Source organism: Manis pentadactyla, chromosome 14, assembly GCF_030020395.1.
Source record: "Manis pentadactyla isolate mManPen7 chromosome 14, mManPen7.hap1, whole genome shotgun sequence".
Lineage (NCBI taxonomy): Eukaryota > Metazoa > Chordata > Mammalia > Pholidota > Manidae > Manis > Manis pentadactyla.
In genome coordinates, this window is record NC_080032.1 from 7,377,466 (window position 1) to 7,394,831 (window position 17,366).

Here is a 17,366-nt window from a genome sequence, read left to right on the forward strand (position 1 = left end):
GTAGAGTGGAAAAAAGAATTAGTATGGGGAGAATTTAATCCAAAACAAAACAAAAACAGGAGAGGGAAGAAGAAAAAAGAAACCTAGAAAAATTGAATAGATGGAACAAAGACTAGAAGACAAAAACCCAAGTATATCATCCATTATAATCCATGTAAATGGATTAAACTGTCCGTTTAAAGAACAAAGACTATCAGGTTAGTTTAAAAAATATCCAGCTATATTCTGTTAAGAGACATTCCTATAACATAAGAATACAAAATGATTGAAAGGCAGAAAAAGATATACCAGAAAATAACAGCCAAAATAAAGTTGACTTAGCAATATTAGTATCAGATCAAAATCTTATACAAAAAACATCAATAGAGACAGAGAGTATATCAGATCTATTTTAAAAAGCTGGCTACAACAATATCCCTGCTCCACATGATCTACTATAATTTTGTCATTCATCCACAAAGAGAAATTTAATTTCCCTCCCTTTGAATCTGGGCAAGTTTGTGACTTGCACGTAAGTAGCAGAATGACTCCAGGTCAGAAAAGAAAATGCGCTTCCTACTTGCTCATGACAACACTTGAGTTGGAGTCCTGAGCTATAGTGTAAGAAGTCCAACTGCCCTGAGACTGCTATCCTGGGGTAAAAGCCCAAACTGGCCCACAGAAGTAATCCACGTGATTACCTGAAGAAGCTCTGAGATTACCTGAAGAGAGGGAGGGATATTCAGCCGCCACCCCTCTTCACAGCTTTTCCAGCCCTTGGACTATGCTTTCACTGCAACTGCATAAAAGATTCAAAGGTAGAACCACTAAACTGAAGCCATCCCCAATTTTTAACCCACAGAAACCATGATATAATAAAATGATTCTTGTTTTATTTTTAAATTGAAATTTAATTTTAATTTTAAGCCAGTAAATTTGGGGATGACTTGTTACTCAACTATAGTGATTGGAACAGAGGGTTACCCCATAGTGATAAAAGATTCAATTCACTGAGATTTTTTAGCCATCCTAATCCAATAATTTAGCTACAAAATAAAAAGTGAATTTTGATAAAACTACAAGGAGAAATATATAAATCCACCATGCAAGTGGAAGAGTATAACTCATCTTTCTCAGTAATAGATAGCTCAAAAGAAATCGATAAGATGTGCCAGAAAGAATGGTCAGGGATCGATTCAAGATGGCGGCGTGAGAGGTGAGAAAGAGAACTCCTCCCAAAACCACATATAATGTAGAAATATAGTTAACAGAGCTAATCCTAAAAGAGCAAGAGGAAAGAGGGCTGCACCAGACTGAATACACCTGGAGAACAGAGCACACCTCAAGAAACAGGGTTACGTACCAAAGCCGTGACCTGGAGGGACCCAAGCCCTTCCTCCATCCCAGCTCACAAGCGGGAGGAAGAGAAATGGAGCAGGGAGGGGGTGGAAGCCTAGGACTGCTGAACACCCAGCCCTGGAGATCTGCTTTGTGAGCACAAACCTACACTGCATGGTGCTCCGAAGGTTAGTAGGACTGGAAAACTAAGACAGGTGGAATGCTTGAGAAACTGAGATTCCAGCTGTTTGTGGAAGGGCATGGATCCAAATCTGGCTGTTCTGGGACAAAGGAAAGGCGGGTGGTCTGAGAGGCTTCCTAGTAGCAAGAGGGCTGCTGAAGGGGCGGGGTTTGCACGGAGCTTTCTGCATGGGAGAAGGGATAGATGGACAAGGTTGTCTGAGTGTGCTCTGTCCAGCAGGTTGGGAACTTTCAGGAGCTTCAGGCACTCCATCCCCCTGGCTGGCTACTCAGCTCCGAGGCCCCCCACTGTGATACGCTGCCTGCTGTGCCTTCCTCCTGGCCTGCTGGCACTGGCTTGCAAACTGGCAGTCACTGCCTTGGTGTCAGGCCAGCCAGAGGAAGACCTGGCTTATGACAGCTACAGATGCAAAGCACAGAGGCTTACACTTGTGTGCTGGGCCCACTGGCTCTGACACTGGAGACAGGCACTGCAGCCAGGAAGCAGGAAACAGCTCTTTCCTCCCCCCAGACACCATCACCGCTCCCCTGTGACCCCCGACCTCACTCCAGGGGGTGAGCAGTTCCAGAGACTAGAGCTTCTGGTAACTAGAGGGTGCCACATAGAAATATGAAACATCAAAGGAACCTGGTTCAGACCAAAATCTCACAAACCCCAGAAAAAGGGCCAAATGAAACAACTCACCAATCTTCCTGAAAGAGAGTTCAAAATAAAAATCATAAACATGCTCATGGAGATACAGAAAAATGTTCAAGAACTCAGGGATGAATTTACGGCAGAGATTCAATCATTAAGAAATTCCATATCTGAAATGCTACATACAATGGAGGGATTTAAAAGCAGATTAGATGTAGAAGAGATGGTAAATGGAATAGAAATTAGAGAAGAGGAATACAAAGAAGCTGAGGCACAGAGAGAAAAAAAGGATCTCTAAGAATGAAAGAGTATTGAGAGAACTGTGTGACCAATCCAAATGGAACAATATTCGCATAATAGGGGTACCAGAAGAAGAGGAGAGAGAAAAAGGGATAGAAAGTGTTAATGAGGAGGTAATTGCTGAAAACTTCCCCAATGTGGGAAAGGAGATAGTCTCTCAGGCCATAGAAGTGCACAGATCTCCCAACACAAGGGACCCAAGGAAGACAACATCAAGACATATAACAATTAAAATGGCAAAGATCAAGGATAAAGACAGACTTAAAAGCAGCTAGCAGGAGAAAAAAGATCACACACAAAGGAAAACCCATCAGGCTATCATCAGATTTCTCAACAGAAATCTTACAGACCAGAAGGGAGTGGCATGATATATTTAATGCAATGAAACAGAAGGGCTCCGAACCAAGAATAGTCTACCTGGCAAGGTCATCATTTAAATTTGAAGGAGGGATTAAACAATTTTCAGGTAAAGCAAAAGCTGAGAGAATTTACCTCCCACAAACACCTCTACAGTGCATTTTGGAGGGAATCCTGTAGATAGAAATATTCCTAAGGCTAAATAGCTGTCACCAGGGGAAATAAAACCACAGCAAAGTAGAACAATTAATCACTAAGCAGATGCAAAATCAACTACCCCCAAAGTCAATCAAAGGATAGACAAATAGTACAGAATATGATACCTAATATATAAAAAATGGAGGAGGGAAAAAAGGAGGAAAAAAAAAAAGAACCTTTGGGTTGTTTCTAATAGCATACTAAGTGAGTTAAATAAGACTGTTAGATAGTAAGGGAATTACCCTTGAACCTTTGGTAACCATGAATATAAAGCCTGCAATGGCAATAAGTACATTCCTATCGATAATCACCCTAAATGTAAATGGTCTGAATGCACCAATCAAAAGACATAGAGTCACTGAATGGATAAAAAAATAAGATCCGAGGAGGGGCGGAAGATGGCGGGGTGAGTAGAGCAGCGGAAATCTCCTCCCAAAACCACATATATCTATGAAAATATAACAAAGACAACCCTTCCTAGAATGAAGACCAGAGGACACAGGACAATATCCAGACCACATCCGCACCTGAGAGAACCCAGCGCCTCGCGAAGGGGGAGAGGAGAGCCACAAACCAACAAGAAGGGAAGTTCTTCCAGCCGTCACTCATCCCAGCTCTGCAAACTATTCCTATCACCATGAAAAGGCAAAGCTACAGGCAGACAAAGATCACAGAGACAACACCAGAGAAGGAGACAGACCTAACCAGTCTTCCTGACAAAGAATTCAAAATAAGAATCATAAACATGCTGACAGAGATGCAGAGAAATACGCAAGAGAAATGGGATGAAGTCCGGAGGGAGATCACAGATGCCAGAAAGGAGATTGCAGAAATGAAACAAACTGGAAGGGTTTATAAGCAGAATGGATAGGATGCAAGAGGCCATTGATGGAATTGAAACCAGAGAACAGGAACGCATAGAAGCTGACATAGAGAGAGATAAAAGGATCTCCAGGAATGAAACAATGTTAAGAGAACTGTGTGACCAATCCAAAAGGAACAATATCCGTATTATAGGGGTTCCAGAAGAAGATGAGAGAGGAAAAGGGATGGAAAGTATCTTGGAAGAAATAATTGCTGAAAACTTCCCCAAACTGGGGGAGGAAATAATCGAACAGACCACGGAAATACACAGAACCCCCAACAGAAAGGATCCAAGGAGGACACCACCAAGACACATAATAATTAAAATGGCAAAGATCAAGGACAAAGAAAGAGTTTTAAAGGCAGCTAGAGAGAAAAAGGTCACCTATAAAGGAAAACCCATCAGGCTAACATCAGACTTCTTGACAGAAACCCTACAGGCCAGAAGAGAATGGCATGATATATTTAATACAATGAAACAGAAGGGCCTTGAACCAAGGATACTGTATCCAGCACGACTATCATTCAAATATGACGGTGGGATTAAACAATTCCCAGACAAACAAAAGTTGAGGGAATTTGCTTCCCACAAACCACCTCTACAGGACATCTTACAGGGACTGCTCTAGATGGGAGCACTCCTAGAAAGAGCACAGCACAAAACACCCAACATATGAAGAATCGAGGAGGAGGAATAAGAAGGGAGAGAAGAAAAGAATCTCCAGACAGTGTATATAACAGCTCAATAAGCGAGCTAAGTTAGGCAGTAAGATACTAAAGAGGCTAACCTTGAACCTTTGGTAACCACGAATTTAAAGCCTGCAATGGCAATAAGTACATATCTTTCAATAGTCACCCTAAATGTTAATGGGCTGAATGCACCAATCAAAAGACATAGAGTAATAGAATGGATAAAAAAGCAAGACCCATCTATATGCTGCTTACAAGAAACTCACCTCAAACCCAAAGACATGTACAGACTAAAACTCAAGGGATGGAAAAACATATTTCAAGCAAACAACAGCGAGAAGAAAGCAGTACTAATATCAGACAAAATAGACTTCAAAACAAAGAAAGTAACAAGAGATAAAGAAGGACACTACATAATGATAAAGGGCTCAGTCCAACAAGAGGATATAACCATTCTAAATATATATGCACCCAACACAGGAGCACCAGCATATGTGAAACAAATACTAACAGAACTAAAGGGGGATATAGACTGCAATGCATTCATTCTAGGAGACTTCAACACACCACTCACCCCAAAGGATAGATCCACTGGGCGGAAAATAAGTAAGGACACGGAAGCACTGAACAACACAGTAGAGTAGATGGACCTAATAGACATCTATAGAACTCTACATCCAAAAGCAACTGGATATACATTCTTCTCAAGTGCACATGGAACATTCTCCAGAATAGACCACATACTAGGCCACAAAAAGAGCCTCAGAAAATTCCAAAAGATTGAAATCCTACCAACCAACTTTTCAGACCACAAAGGCATAAAACTAGAAATAAACTGTACAAAGAAAGCAAAGAGGCTCACAAACACATGGAGGCTTAACAACACGCTCCTAAATAATCAATGGATCAATGACCAAATCAAAATGGAGATCCAGCAATATATGGAAACAAATGACAACAACAACACTAAGCCCCAACTTTTGTGGGACGCAGCAAAAGCAGTCTTAAGAGGAAAGTATATAGCAATCCAAGCATATTTAAAAAAGGAAGAACAATCCCAAATGAATGATCTAATGTCACAATTATCGAAATTGGAAAAAGAAGAACAGATGAGGCCTAAGGTCAGCAGAAGGAGGGACATAATAAAGATCAGAGAAGAAATAAATAAAATTGAGAAGAATAAAACAATAGCAAAAATCAATGAAACCAAGAGCTGGTTCTTCGAGAAAATAAACAAAATAGATAAGCCTCTAGTCAGACTTATTAAGAAGAAAAGAGAGTCAACACAAATCAACAGTATCAGAAACAAGAAAGGAAAAATCACGACGGACCCCACAGAAATATAAAGAATTATTAGAGAATACTATCAAAACCTATATGCTAACAAGCTGGGAAACCTAGGAGAAATGGACAACTTCCTAGAAAAATACAACTTTCCACGACTGACCCAGAAAGAAACAGAAAATCTAAACAGACCAATTACCAGCAACGAAATTGAAGCGGTAATCAAAAAACTACCAAAGAACAAAACCCCCGGGCCAGATGGATTTACCTCGGAATTTTATCAGACATACAGGGAAGACATAACACCCATTCTCCTTAGAGTTTTCCAAAAAATAGAGGAGGAGGGGATACTCCCAAACTCATTCTATGAAGCTACCATCACCCTAATACCAAAACCAGGCAAAGACCCCACCAAAAAAGAAAACTACAGACCAATATCCCTGATGAACGTAGATGCAAAAATACTCAACAAAATATTAGCAAACCGAATTCAAAAATACATCAAAAGGATCATACACCATGACCAAGTGGGATTCATCCCAGGGATGCAAGGATGGTACAACATTCGAAAGTCCATCAACATCATCCACCACATCAACAAAAAGAAAGACAAAAACCACATGATCATCTCCATAGACGCTGAAAAAGCATTTGACAAAGTTCAACATCCATTCATGATAAAAACTCTCAGCAAAATGGGAATAGAGGGCAAGTACCTCAACATAATAAAGGCCATCTATGATAAACCCACAGCCAACATTATATTGAACAGCGAGAAGCTGAAAGCATTTCCTCTGAGATCGGGAACTAGACAGGGATGCCCACTCTCTCCACTGTTATTTAACATAGTACTGGAGGTCCTAGCCACGGCAATCAGACAAAACAAAGAAATACAAGGAATCCAGATTGGTAAAGAAGAAGTTAAACTGTCACTATTTGCAGATGACATGATACTGTACATAAAAAACCCTAAAGACTCCACCCCAAAACTACTAGAACTGATATCGGAATACAGCAAAGTTGCAGGATACAAAATCAACACACAGAAATCTGTGGCTTTCCTATACACTAACAATGAACCAACAGAAAGAGAAATCAGGAAAACAACTCCATTCACAATTGCATCAAAAAAAATAAAATACCTAGGAATAAACCTAACCAAAGAAGTGAAAGACTTATATTCTGAAAACTACAAGTCACTCTTAAGAGAAATTAAAGGGGACACTAACAGATGGAAACTCATCCCATGCTCGTGGCTAGGAAGAATTAATATCGTTAAAATGGCCATCCTGCCCAAAGCAATATACAGATTTGATGCAATCCCTATGAAACTACCAGCAACATTCTTCAATGAACTGGAACAAATAATTCAAAAATTCATATGGAAACACCAAAGACCCCGAATAGCCAAAGCAATCCTGAGAAAGAAGAATAAAGCAGGGGGGATCTCACTCCCCAACTTCAAGCTCTACTATAAAGCCATAGTAATCAAGACAATTTGGTACTGGCACAAGAGCAGAGCCACAGACCAATGGAACAGACTAGAGAATCCAGACATTAACCCAGACATATATGGTCAATTAATATTTGATAAAGGAGCCATGGACATACAATGGCAAAATGACAGTCTCTTCAACAGGTGGTGCTGGCAAAACTGGACAGCTACATGTAGGAGAATGAAACTGGACCATTGTCTAACCCCATATACAAAAGTAAACTCAAAATGGATCAAAGACCTGAATGTAAGCCATGAAACCATTAAACTCTTGGAAGAAAACATAGGCACAAACCTCTTAGAGATAAACATGAGTGACCTCTTCTTGAACATATCTCCCCGGGCAAGGAAAACAACAGCAAAAATGAGTAAGTGGGACTATATTAAGCTGAAAAGCTTCTGTACAGCAAAAGACACCATCAACAGAACAAGAAGGATCCCTACAGTATGGGAGAATATATTTGAAAATGACAGATCCGATAAAGGCTTGACGTCCAGAATATATAAAGAGCTCACATGCCTCAACAAACAAAAAACAAATAACCCAATTAAAAAATGGGCAGAGGAACTGAACAGACAGTTCTCCAAGAAAGAAATACAGATGGCCAACAGACACATGAAAAGATGCTCCACATCACTAATTATCAGAGAAATGCAAATTAAAACTACAATGAGGTATCACCTCACACCAGTAAGGATGGCTGCCATCCAAAAGACAAACAACAACAAATGTTGGCGAGGCTGTGGAGAAAGGGGAACCCTCCTACACTGCTGGTGGGAATGTAAGTTAGTTCAACCATTGTGGAAAGCAGTATGGAGGTACATCAAAATGCTCAAAACAGACCTACCATTTGACCCAGGAATTGCACTCCTAGGAATTTACCCTAAGAATGCAGCAATCAAGTATGAGAAAGATCAGTGCACCCCTATGTTTATCGCAGCACTATTTACAATAGCCAAGAATTGGAAGCAACCTAAATGTCCATCAATAGATGAATGGATAAAGAAGATGTGGTACATATACACAATGGAATACTACTCAGCCATAAGAAAAGGGCAAATCCAACCATTTGCAGCAACATGGATGGAGCTGGAGGGTATTATGCTCAGTGAAACAAGCCAAGCGGAGAAAGAGAAATACCAAATGATTTCACTTATCTGTGGAATATAAGAACAAAGGAAAAACTGAAGGAACAAAACAGCAGCAGAATCACAGAACTCAAGAATGGGCTAACAGGTACCAAAGGGAAAGGAACTGGGGAGGATGGGCGGGTAGGGAGGGATAAGGGGGGGGTGAAGTAGGGGGGTATTAAGATTAACATGCATGGGGGGGTAGGAGAAAAGGGAGGGCTGTACAACACAGAGAAGGCAAGTAGTGATTCTACAACATTTTGCTATGCTGATGGACAGTGACTGTAAAGGGGTTTATAGGGGGGACCTGGTATAGGGGAGAGCCTAGTAAACATAATATTCGTCATGTAAGTGTAGATTAGTGATACCAAAAAAAAAAAAAAAGGGCAGTTCCTGTGTGGTAATCTCCAATGAGTTCTACACAAGAGTATAAAGGGCATATAAAAGTGTAGGCAAAGGGTCTGTTTGTGTTTATACAGAGGATCAAAGCCTAATTGGGCTACCCCAAAAATGAACTAAGATACGATATGAAAAAGAACTTCCAACATCAGCACTCTCGGGAAGACTCATGCCAGAAGATGATCATCAAAAAACCCCAACAAAGATCCACGCACTGCTACAGCTGTAGATGCACTCATCCCACCAGTTCCTGGACTTGCCATGGGAATGAGGAAGGAGATATCTAAGCTGGCCTGTGCATACAGTAAAACAACAAATTTGACTGGATCTATACTGTTGGAACTCAACTAAGAATTAGGAGAAGTGCAAATTGTAGCACTCCAAAATCTTACAACTACAGACTACTTACTGTTAAAAGAACATAAGGGATGTGAACATTCCCCAGGAATGGGTTGTTTTAATTTGTCTGATTTCTCTCAGACTGTTCAAGTTCAGTTGGACAATATCCACCATATCTTAGATAAGTTTTCACAAATGCCTAAGGTGCCTAACTGGTTTTCTTGGTTTCACTGGAGATGGCTGGTAATTACAGGTATGCTTTGGTTATGTAACTATACTCCTATTATGTTAATGTGTGTGCACAATTTAAGTAGTAGCTTAAAACCTATACATGCTGAAGTTACTCTACAAGAAGATACGTCAAAGAAATCATCAATCTTCCCATGTTTTCTTCCATCTGCTACTTCTATAGCTTTTCTTTTTCCTTCCTAATTACAGCCCTTTAGTAGAATTCGTGCCTCATATCGAATATCACCGAGTATCATAGTTCTTCCAAGTGGTAAAGATACCTCAAGACAAATGCTGGGCATAGAAGCTACAGGGCATAAATATGCAAAGAAATAAAAAGCTAACCATTTCAAACAATAAGGCTTTTCTCTCACTTACCAACTCTACATTTCCCTGTATGGCCCCAGAAGATGACTGGTTAGCCAGAGATGGGTAAGATTCCTCAAGGGAGGAACAACCTAAGACAGGCACAGTCGCAGGGGGGTCATCAGGTGAGAAACTGGGGATCAAAAGAGGTGAGGCTTAGAAACTCACCCCCCCATTCTGAGAGAAATCTTCTGCATACGTGGATGTTTTATTGCCCTTGTCTAGCTTGGATTAACACATAGTCTACAGGCACACACTTGATCATCTACATTTGCTCTCTTACAACACTAAACTATGTTTTCTACCTTTATCTTGTATCTACCTACCACTTCAGCATTTTATTAAAAATAATAATAATAAAGAGAGAAATGTGGTATCCACATATAAATCAAGTATAAAAATCAAATGAGTATTCATATTTGAACTGACTGTTTATAGTTCATAATGCATGAGCAAAACCGAAGGTTTCTGTGATGGCTGCCCTTGTACTGTTCACCATGTAAGAACTTATTCACTATGTAAGAATTTGTTCTCCATGTAAGAACTTGTTTGTTATGCCTCAGAAGATTGGAGACTGACGAAAATTAGGCTTGGGGTGGATTAATGATTGTGCATTGAGCATTGACTCCCCTATACAGAATTTTATTGTTGTTAACAACCATTTGATCAATAAATATGAGAGATGCCCTCACAAAAACAAAAACAAAACAAAACAAAAATGTATACACTTCCACTGGTATAATAATAAGTAACCGGGATGTAATGAATATAGTGAAGATATTGTAACAGCTTGGTATGGTGATAGCTGGTACCTAGAATTGTCATGTATATAAATGTTGAATCACTATGTTGTACACCTGAAACTAATGTAATGTAATACTGTGTGTCAACTACCCTTCAATAAAAAAATAATTATCTACAAAAAAAAAAAAAAAAAAAGATCCAGCTATATGCTTCCTATAAGAGACTCACTTCAAACCCAAAGACATACACAGACTGAAAGTAAAGGGATGGAAAAAGATATTTCATGCAACTAATACAGAGAAAAAACAGGAGTTGCAATACTTGTATCACACAAAATAGACTTCAAAACAAAGAAAGTCACAAGAGACAAAGGACATTACATGACGATAAAGGGGTCAGTCCAACAAGAGGATATAACAATTATAAATACCTATGCAGCTAACATAGGAGCACCTACATATGTGAAACAAATACTAACAGAATTAAAGGGGGAAATAGAATGCAATGCATTCATTTTAGGAGACTTCAACACACCACTCACTCCAAAGGACAGATCAACCAGACAGAAAATAAATAAAGAGACAGAGGCACTGAACAATGTATTACAACAGATGAACCTAATGGACATCTACAGAACACTCCATCCAAAAGCAACAGGATACACATTCTTCTCAAGTGCACATGGAACATTTTCAAAAATAGATTATATACTAGGCCACAAAAGCAGGCTCAGTAAATTGAAAAGGATTGAAATTATACCAACCAGCTTCTCAGACCACAAGGGTATGAAACTAGAAATAAATTATGCAAAGACAACAAAAAAGCCCACAAACAGATAGAGGCTTAACAACATGCTCCTAAATAATCAGCAGATCAATGACCAAATAAAATGCTCTAAATAATCAGAGATCAAGCAATATATGGAGCCAAATGACAATAACATAACACTGCAAAATATGTGGGACACAGAGAAGACCGTGCTAAGAGCGAAGTATATTGCAACACAGGTCTACCTCAGGAAAGAAGAACAATCCCCAATGAACAGTTTACACTCACAATTAATGAAACTAGATAAAGAAGAACAAATGAGGCCCATAGTCAGTAGAGGGAGGGACATAATAAAGATTAGAGAGGAAATAAATAAAATCCAGAAGAATAAAACAATAGAAAGAATCAATGCAAGTGGGAGCTGGTTCTTTGAGAAAATAAACAAAATAGATAAATCCCTAGCCAGACTTATCAAGAAAAAAAGAGAGTCTACACACATAAACAGAATCAGAAATGAGAATGGAAAAATCACTACAGACAGCACAGAAATACAAATAATTATGAGAGAATACTATGAAAAATTATATGCTCACAAACTGGATAACCTAGAAGAAATGGACAACTTTCTAGAAAAATACAACCTTCCAAGACTGACACAGGAAGAAACAGAATATCTGAATAGACCAATTACTAGCAAGGAAATTGAACTGGTAATCAAAAAACTACCTAAGAACGAAACTCCTGGAACAGATGGTTTCACTGCTGAATTTTATCAAACATTTGGTGAAGACCTAATACCCATCCTCCTTAAAGTTTTCCAAAAAGTAGAAGAGGAGGGAATACTCCCAAACTCATTCTATGAGGTCAGCATCACTCTAATACCAAAACTAGGCAAAGACAGCACAAAAAAAGAAAATTACAGATCAATATCCCTGATGAACATAGACACAAAAATACTCAACAAAATATTAGCAAACCGAATTCAAAAACACATCAAAAAGATCATCCATCACGATCATGTGGGATTCATCCCAGGGATGCAAGGATGCTACAACATTTGAAAATCCATCAATATCACCCACCACATCAACAAAAAGGACAAAAACAACATGATCATCTCCACAGATGCTGAAAAAGCATTCAACAAAATTCAATATCCATTCGTGATAAAAACTCTCAACAAAATGGGTATAAAGGGCAAGTACCTCAACATAATAAAGGCCATATATAACAAATTCCCAGCCAACATTATACTTAACAGCAAGAAGCTGAAACTTTTCCTTTAAGATCAGGAACAAGACAAGGATGTCCACTCTTCCCACTTTTATTCAACATAGTTCTGGAGGTCCTCGCCACGGCAATCAGACAACACAAAGAAATAAAAGGCATCCAGATTGGCAAGGAAGAAGGTAAACTGTCCCTGTTTGCAGATGACATGATATTGTACATAAAAAATCCTAAAGAATCCACTCCAAAACTATTAAATCTAATATCTGAATTAATCAAAGTTGCAGGATACAAAATTAGTACACAGAAATCTGTTGCTTTCCTATACACTAACAATGAACTAGCAGAAAGAGAAATCAGAAAAACAATTCCATTCACAGTTGCATCAAAAAGAATAAACTACCTAGGAACAAACCTAACCAAGGAAGTGAATGACTTATAGTCTGAAAACTACAAGACACTCATGAGAGAAATTAAAGAAGATGCCAAAAAATGGAAACACATCCCGTGCTCATGGATAGGAAGAATTAATATTGTCAAAATGGCCATCCTGCCTAAAGCAATCTACAGATTCAATGCAATTCCTATCAAAATACCAACAGCATTCTTCAATGAACTAGAGCAAATAGTTCTAAAATTCATATGGAACCACCAAAGACCCTGAATAGCCAAAGCAATCCTGAGAAGGAAGAATAAAGCTGGGGGGATTACACTCCCTGACTTCAAGCTCTACTACAAAGCCACAGTAATCAAGACAATTTGGTACTGGCACAAGAACAAACCATAGACCAATGGAACACACTAGAAAGCCCAGATATAAACCCAAGCATATATGGTCAATTAATATATGATAAAGGAATCATGAATATACAATGGGGAAATGACAGCTCCTTCAACAGTTGGTGTTGGCAAAACTGGACAGCTACATACAAGATAATGAAACTGGATTATTTTCCAACCCCATACACAAAAGTAAACTCAAAATGGATTAAAGACCTGAGTGTAAGTCATGAAACCATAAAACTCTTAGAAGAAAACATACGCAAAAATCTCTTGAATATAAACAAGAGCAACTTTTTCCTGAACGCATCTCCTCGGGCATGGGAAACAAAATAAAAAATGAACAAATGGGACTACATCATTCTAAAAAGCTTTTGTACAGCAAAGGACACCATCAGTAGAACAAAAAGACATCCTACAGTATGGGAGAATATATTCGTAAATGACATATCTAACGAGGGGTTAACATCCAAAATATATAAAGAACTCACATGCCTCAACACCTAAAAGGCAAATAACCCTATTAAAAAATGGGCAGAGGATATGAATAGACCTTCTCCAAAGAAGAAATTCAGATGGCCAACAGGCATATGAAAAGATGTTCCACATTGCTAATTATCAGAGAAATGCAAATTAAAACCACAATGAGATATCACCTCACACCAGTTAGGATGGCCAACATAGAAAATACTAGGAACAACAAATGCTGGTGAGGATGCAGAGAAAGGGGAACCCTCCCACTCTGCTGGTGGGAATGTAAACTAGTTCAACTATTGTGGAAAGCAGTACGGAGTTTCCTCAGAAAACTAAAAATAGAAATACCATTTGACCCAGGAATTCCACTCCTAGGAATTTACCCTAAGAATGCAGCAGCCCAGTTTGAAAAAGACATATGCACCCCTACGTTTATCGCAGCACTATTTACAATAGCCAAGAAATGGAAGCAACCTAAGTGTCTGTCAGTAGGTGAATGGATAAAGAAGATGTGGTACATATACACAATGGAATATTATTCAGCCATAAGAAGAAAACAAATCCTACCATTTGCAACAACATGGATGGAGCTAGAGGGTATTATGCTCAGTGAAGTAAGCCAGGTGGAGAAAGACAAGTACCAAATGATTTCATTCATCTGTGGAGCATAAGAACAAAGCAAAAACTGAAGAAACAAAACAGCAGCAGACTCACAGAACCCAAGAATGGACTAACAGTTGCCAAAGGGAAAGGGACTGCGGGGGAGGGGAAGGAAGGGTGAAGGGGAATAAGGGGCCTTACGATTAGCACACATAATGTGGGGGGGCACGGGGTAGGCAGTGTAACACGGAGAAGACAAGTAGTGACTCTATAGCATCTTACTACACTGATGGACAGTTACTGTAATGGAGTATGTGGTGGGTCTTGATAATGGGGGGAATCTAGTAACTACAGTGTTGCACATGTGATTTTATATTAATGATACCAAAAGAAAAATAAATAAATAAAACCAACATATCAAAATTTATTAGGTGCAGCAAAAGCAGTGCTCAAAAGGAAATTTATAGCTGCAAATGCCTACATTAAAAAGAAGACCTCAAATTAATAACCTAAATTTATGCTTTACAGAACTAGGAAGCAAACAGCAAACTAAACCCAAAGCTAGTATAAAAAATAAAATAACCGATTAGAGTGGAGATAAACAAAGGAGAAGGCAGAATAGAGAAATCAGTGATGAATACGTAAACTGATTATTTGAAATTATCAAATTTACAAACCAGTAGACTGACAAAAGAAGAGAGAAGACACAAATCAAAGGAAGAATCAGATGGCTTCCCTGGTGAATTCTACTAAACATGTAAAGAATTACACCAATGTTTCTCAAAATCTCCCCAAAAATAGGAGAGGAAAGGATACTTCCTAACTCATTCTATGAAGCCAGTATCACTTCAGTACCAAAGTCCAACACAGACACCACAAGAAATGAAAGTTATAAACCAATATCCCTGTGAGGCCTTCACTGCACAGTCCTGATGAACTAAATCACTGGCTTTGGGTGATGCCAGCTCCAGCCCCTCAGCACTCTCTCCTCCCAGGGTTTGGGGGCTGGAAGTTCCCACCTCTAATCACATGGTTGGTTCCCCTGGCAACAAGCCCCTACCCTTGGGTGGGAACCAAATGTCTCCTCCTCAACATAACAAGATACCCATTTCACTTCTATGGCTCTGAAACTGAGTACAAAAGCATGTTAAAAGAATTATACACCATAACCAAGTGGGATTTATCCCAGAATACAAAAGTGGTTCAACAAAAAATGATACACCACATTAACACAATGAAGAATAAAACCCACATGATCATCTCAATTGACACAGAAAAACTATTTGACAAAATATTTCACCTTTTCATGATGAAAACACTAAGAAAACTAGGAATACAAAGGAATTTCCTCAAAATGATAAAAGGCATTTATGGAAAACCCACAGCCAATCACACTTGTTGAAACAATGAAAGTTCTCACCCAAGATCAGGAACAAGACAAAGATGTCTGCTTTCGTCATGGCTATTCAACATTTTGTTGTAGACAGAGCAATTAGGCAAGAAAAATAAATAAAAGGCATCCAAATTGGAAAGAAAGAGATAAAACTATATTCACAGGTGACATAATCCTACATATATAGTAAATCCCAAAGAATACACACACATGCACACGCACAAAACCTGTTAGAGTAAAAAACAAATTCAACAAAGTTACAGAGTACAAGGTCAATACACAAAAATGCATGTTTTTACACACCTGCAATAAGTAATATGAAAAGGAAGTTAATTTCATTTACAATAGTATCCAAAATAGTAAAATACCTAGCAATAAATTTAACAAAGAAGGTGTGTCGGCTCCCCCCTGCCTCTGACCCACAGATTTGGAGGGAATGAGAGGGAATGCTGAAGATCTGAAAGGCCAGCCAGGGGACTCAAGGCGTTGCAGCACAAGAGGAACCCCGAAAAGGCACTCCGCATATATTTATTGAGCAAATGAACTTAAACATCTAAAGAATTCTGAGTAGGGGGTTCAACACATGATCAACACACAGTCATTATCTGATCTTGAGTCTAGCCCTAGGGCATGAAGCTCCTTAAGAATAATGAAACCATGTGAGGGTGGTCACGAGTTGTAGGAACTGTTTTGGCTCTAATCATTCTGTTTTTGATCACGCATCAAGAGTTGTAGGAAAAACAATGAAGTCATATGTATCTGTACATTTCATTTCTATATTACTTGATTTATATATTAATCCCATTAATCCCACAAAGGTGAGTGATTTGTACTCTGAAAACTATAAAATATTGCTGAATGAAGCTCTAATTAAACGGAAACATGTTCATGGATTGGATGACTTAATATTGTTAAGATGACAACACTACCCAAAGCAATCTACAGATTCAATACAACCCCTATCAGAATTCTATTGGCTTTTTTGCAGAAATGAAAGAATTTATCATCAGTTCATATGGAACTGCTGGGGGCCCTTAGTAATAGCCAAAATAATACTGAAAAAGAAAACAAAGTTGGAGGACTCACACTTCCTGATTTCAAAACTTACTATGAAGTGACTGTTATCAAAATAGTTTGACATATAGACCGTTGGAATAGAACTGAGAGACCAAAAACAAACCTTCACATATATGGTCAATTGATTTTTGATACATTGTGTCATCACCTTTTTCTCCCATACTTATCAGTGAGGTTATTTCATACATTTGTAAAACTGTTAGATTGTTTAGTCACATTCTGCATTCCATCCTGGGACTGCACCAACCTCCCAAGAGATTTTTTGTTAATCTGCACACATTAACATTCACTCTTTGTGCTGTGACATTCTATGGGTTTTGACAAATGCATAGTGTCATATATCCTCCAGGACGGAATCACACAGAATAGTTTCACCACTCTAAAAAACCCCTTGGGCTTCCTCTATTTAACCCTTCTTCCCTCCTACCATCAAACCTTTACCAACCATCAATCTTAATGTTGACAGTTTTCCTTTTCTGGATTGTTGTCAAATTAAA

At 38.7% G+C, this 17,366-nt stretch overlaps 1 protein-coding gene across 2 annotated transcripts in view; it reads right to left on the bottom strand.

Moving 5' to 3' along the window:
• Positions 1-17,366, bottom strand: part of TCN2 (transcobalamin 2) — a 37,694-nt gene that overhangs the window by 18,375 nt on the left and 1,953 nt on the right. The gene's annotated exons all lie outside the window — the stretch shown is intronic.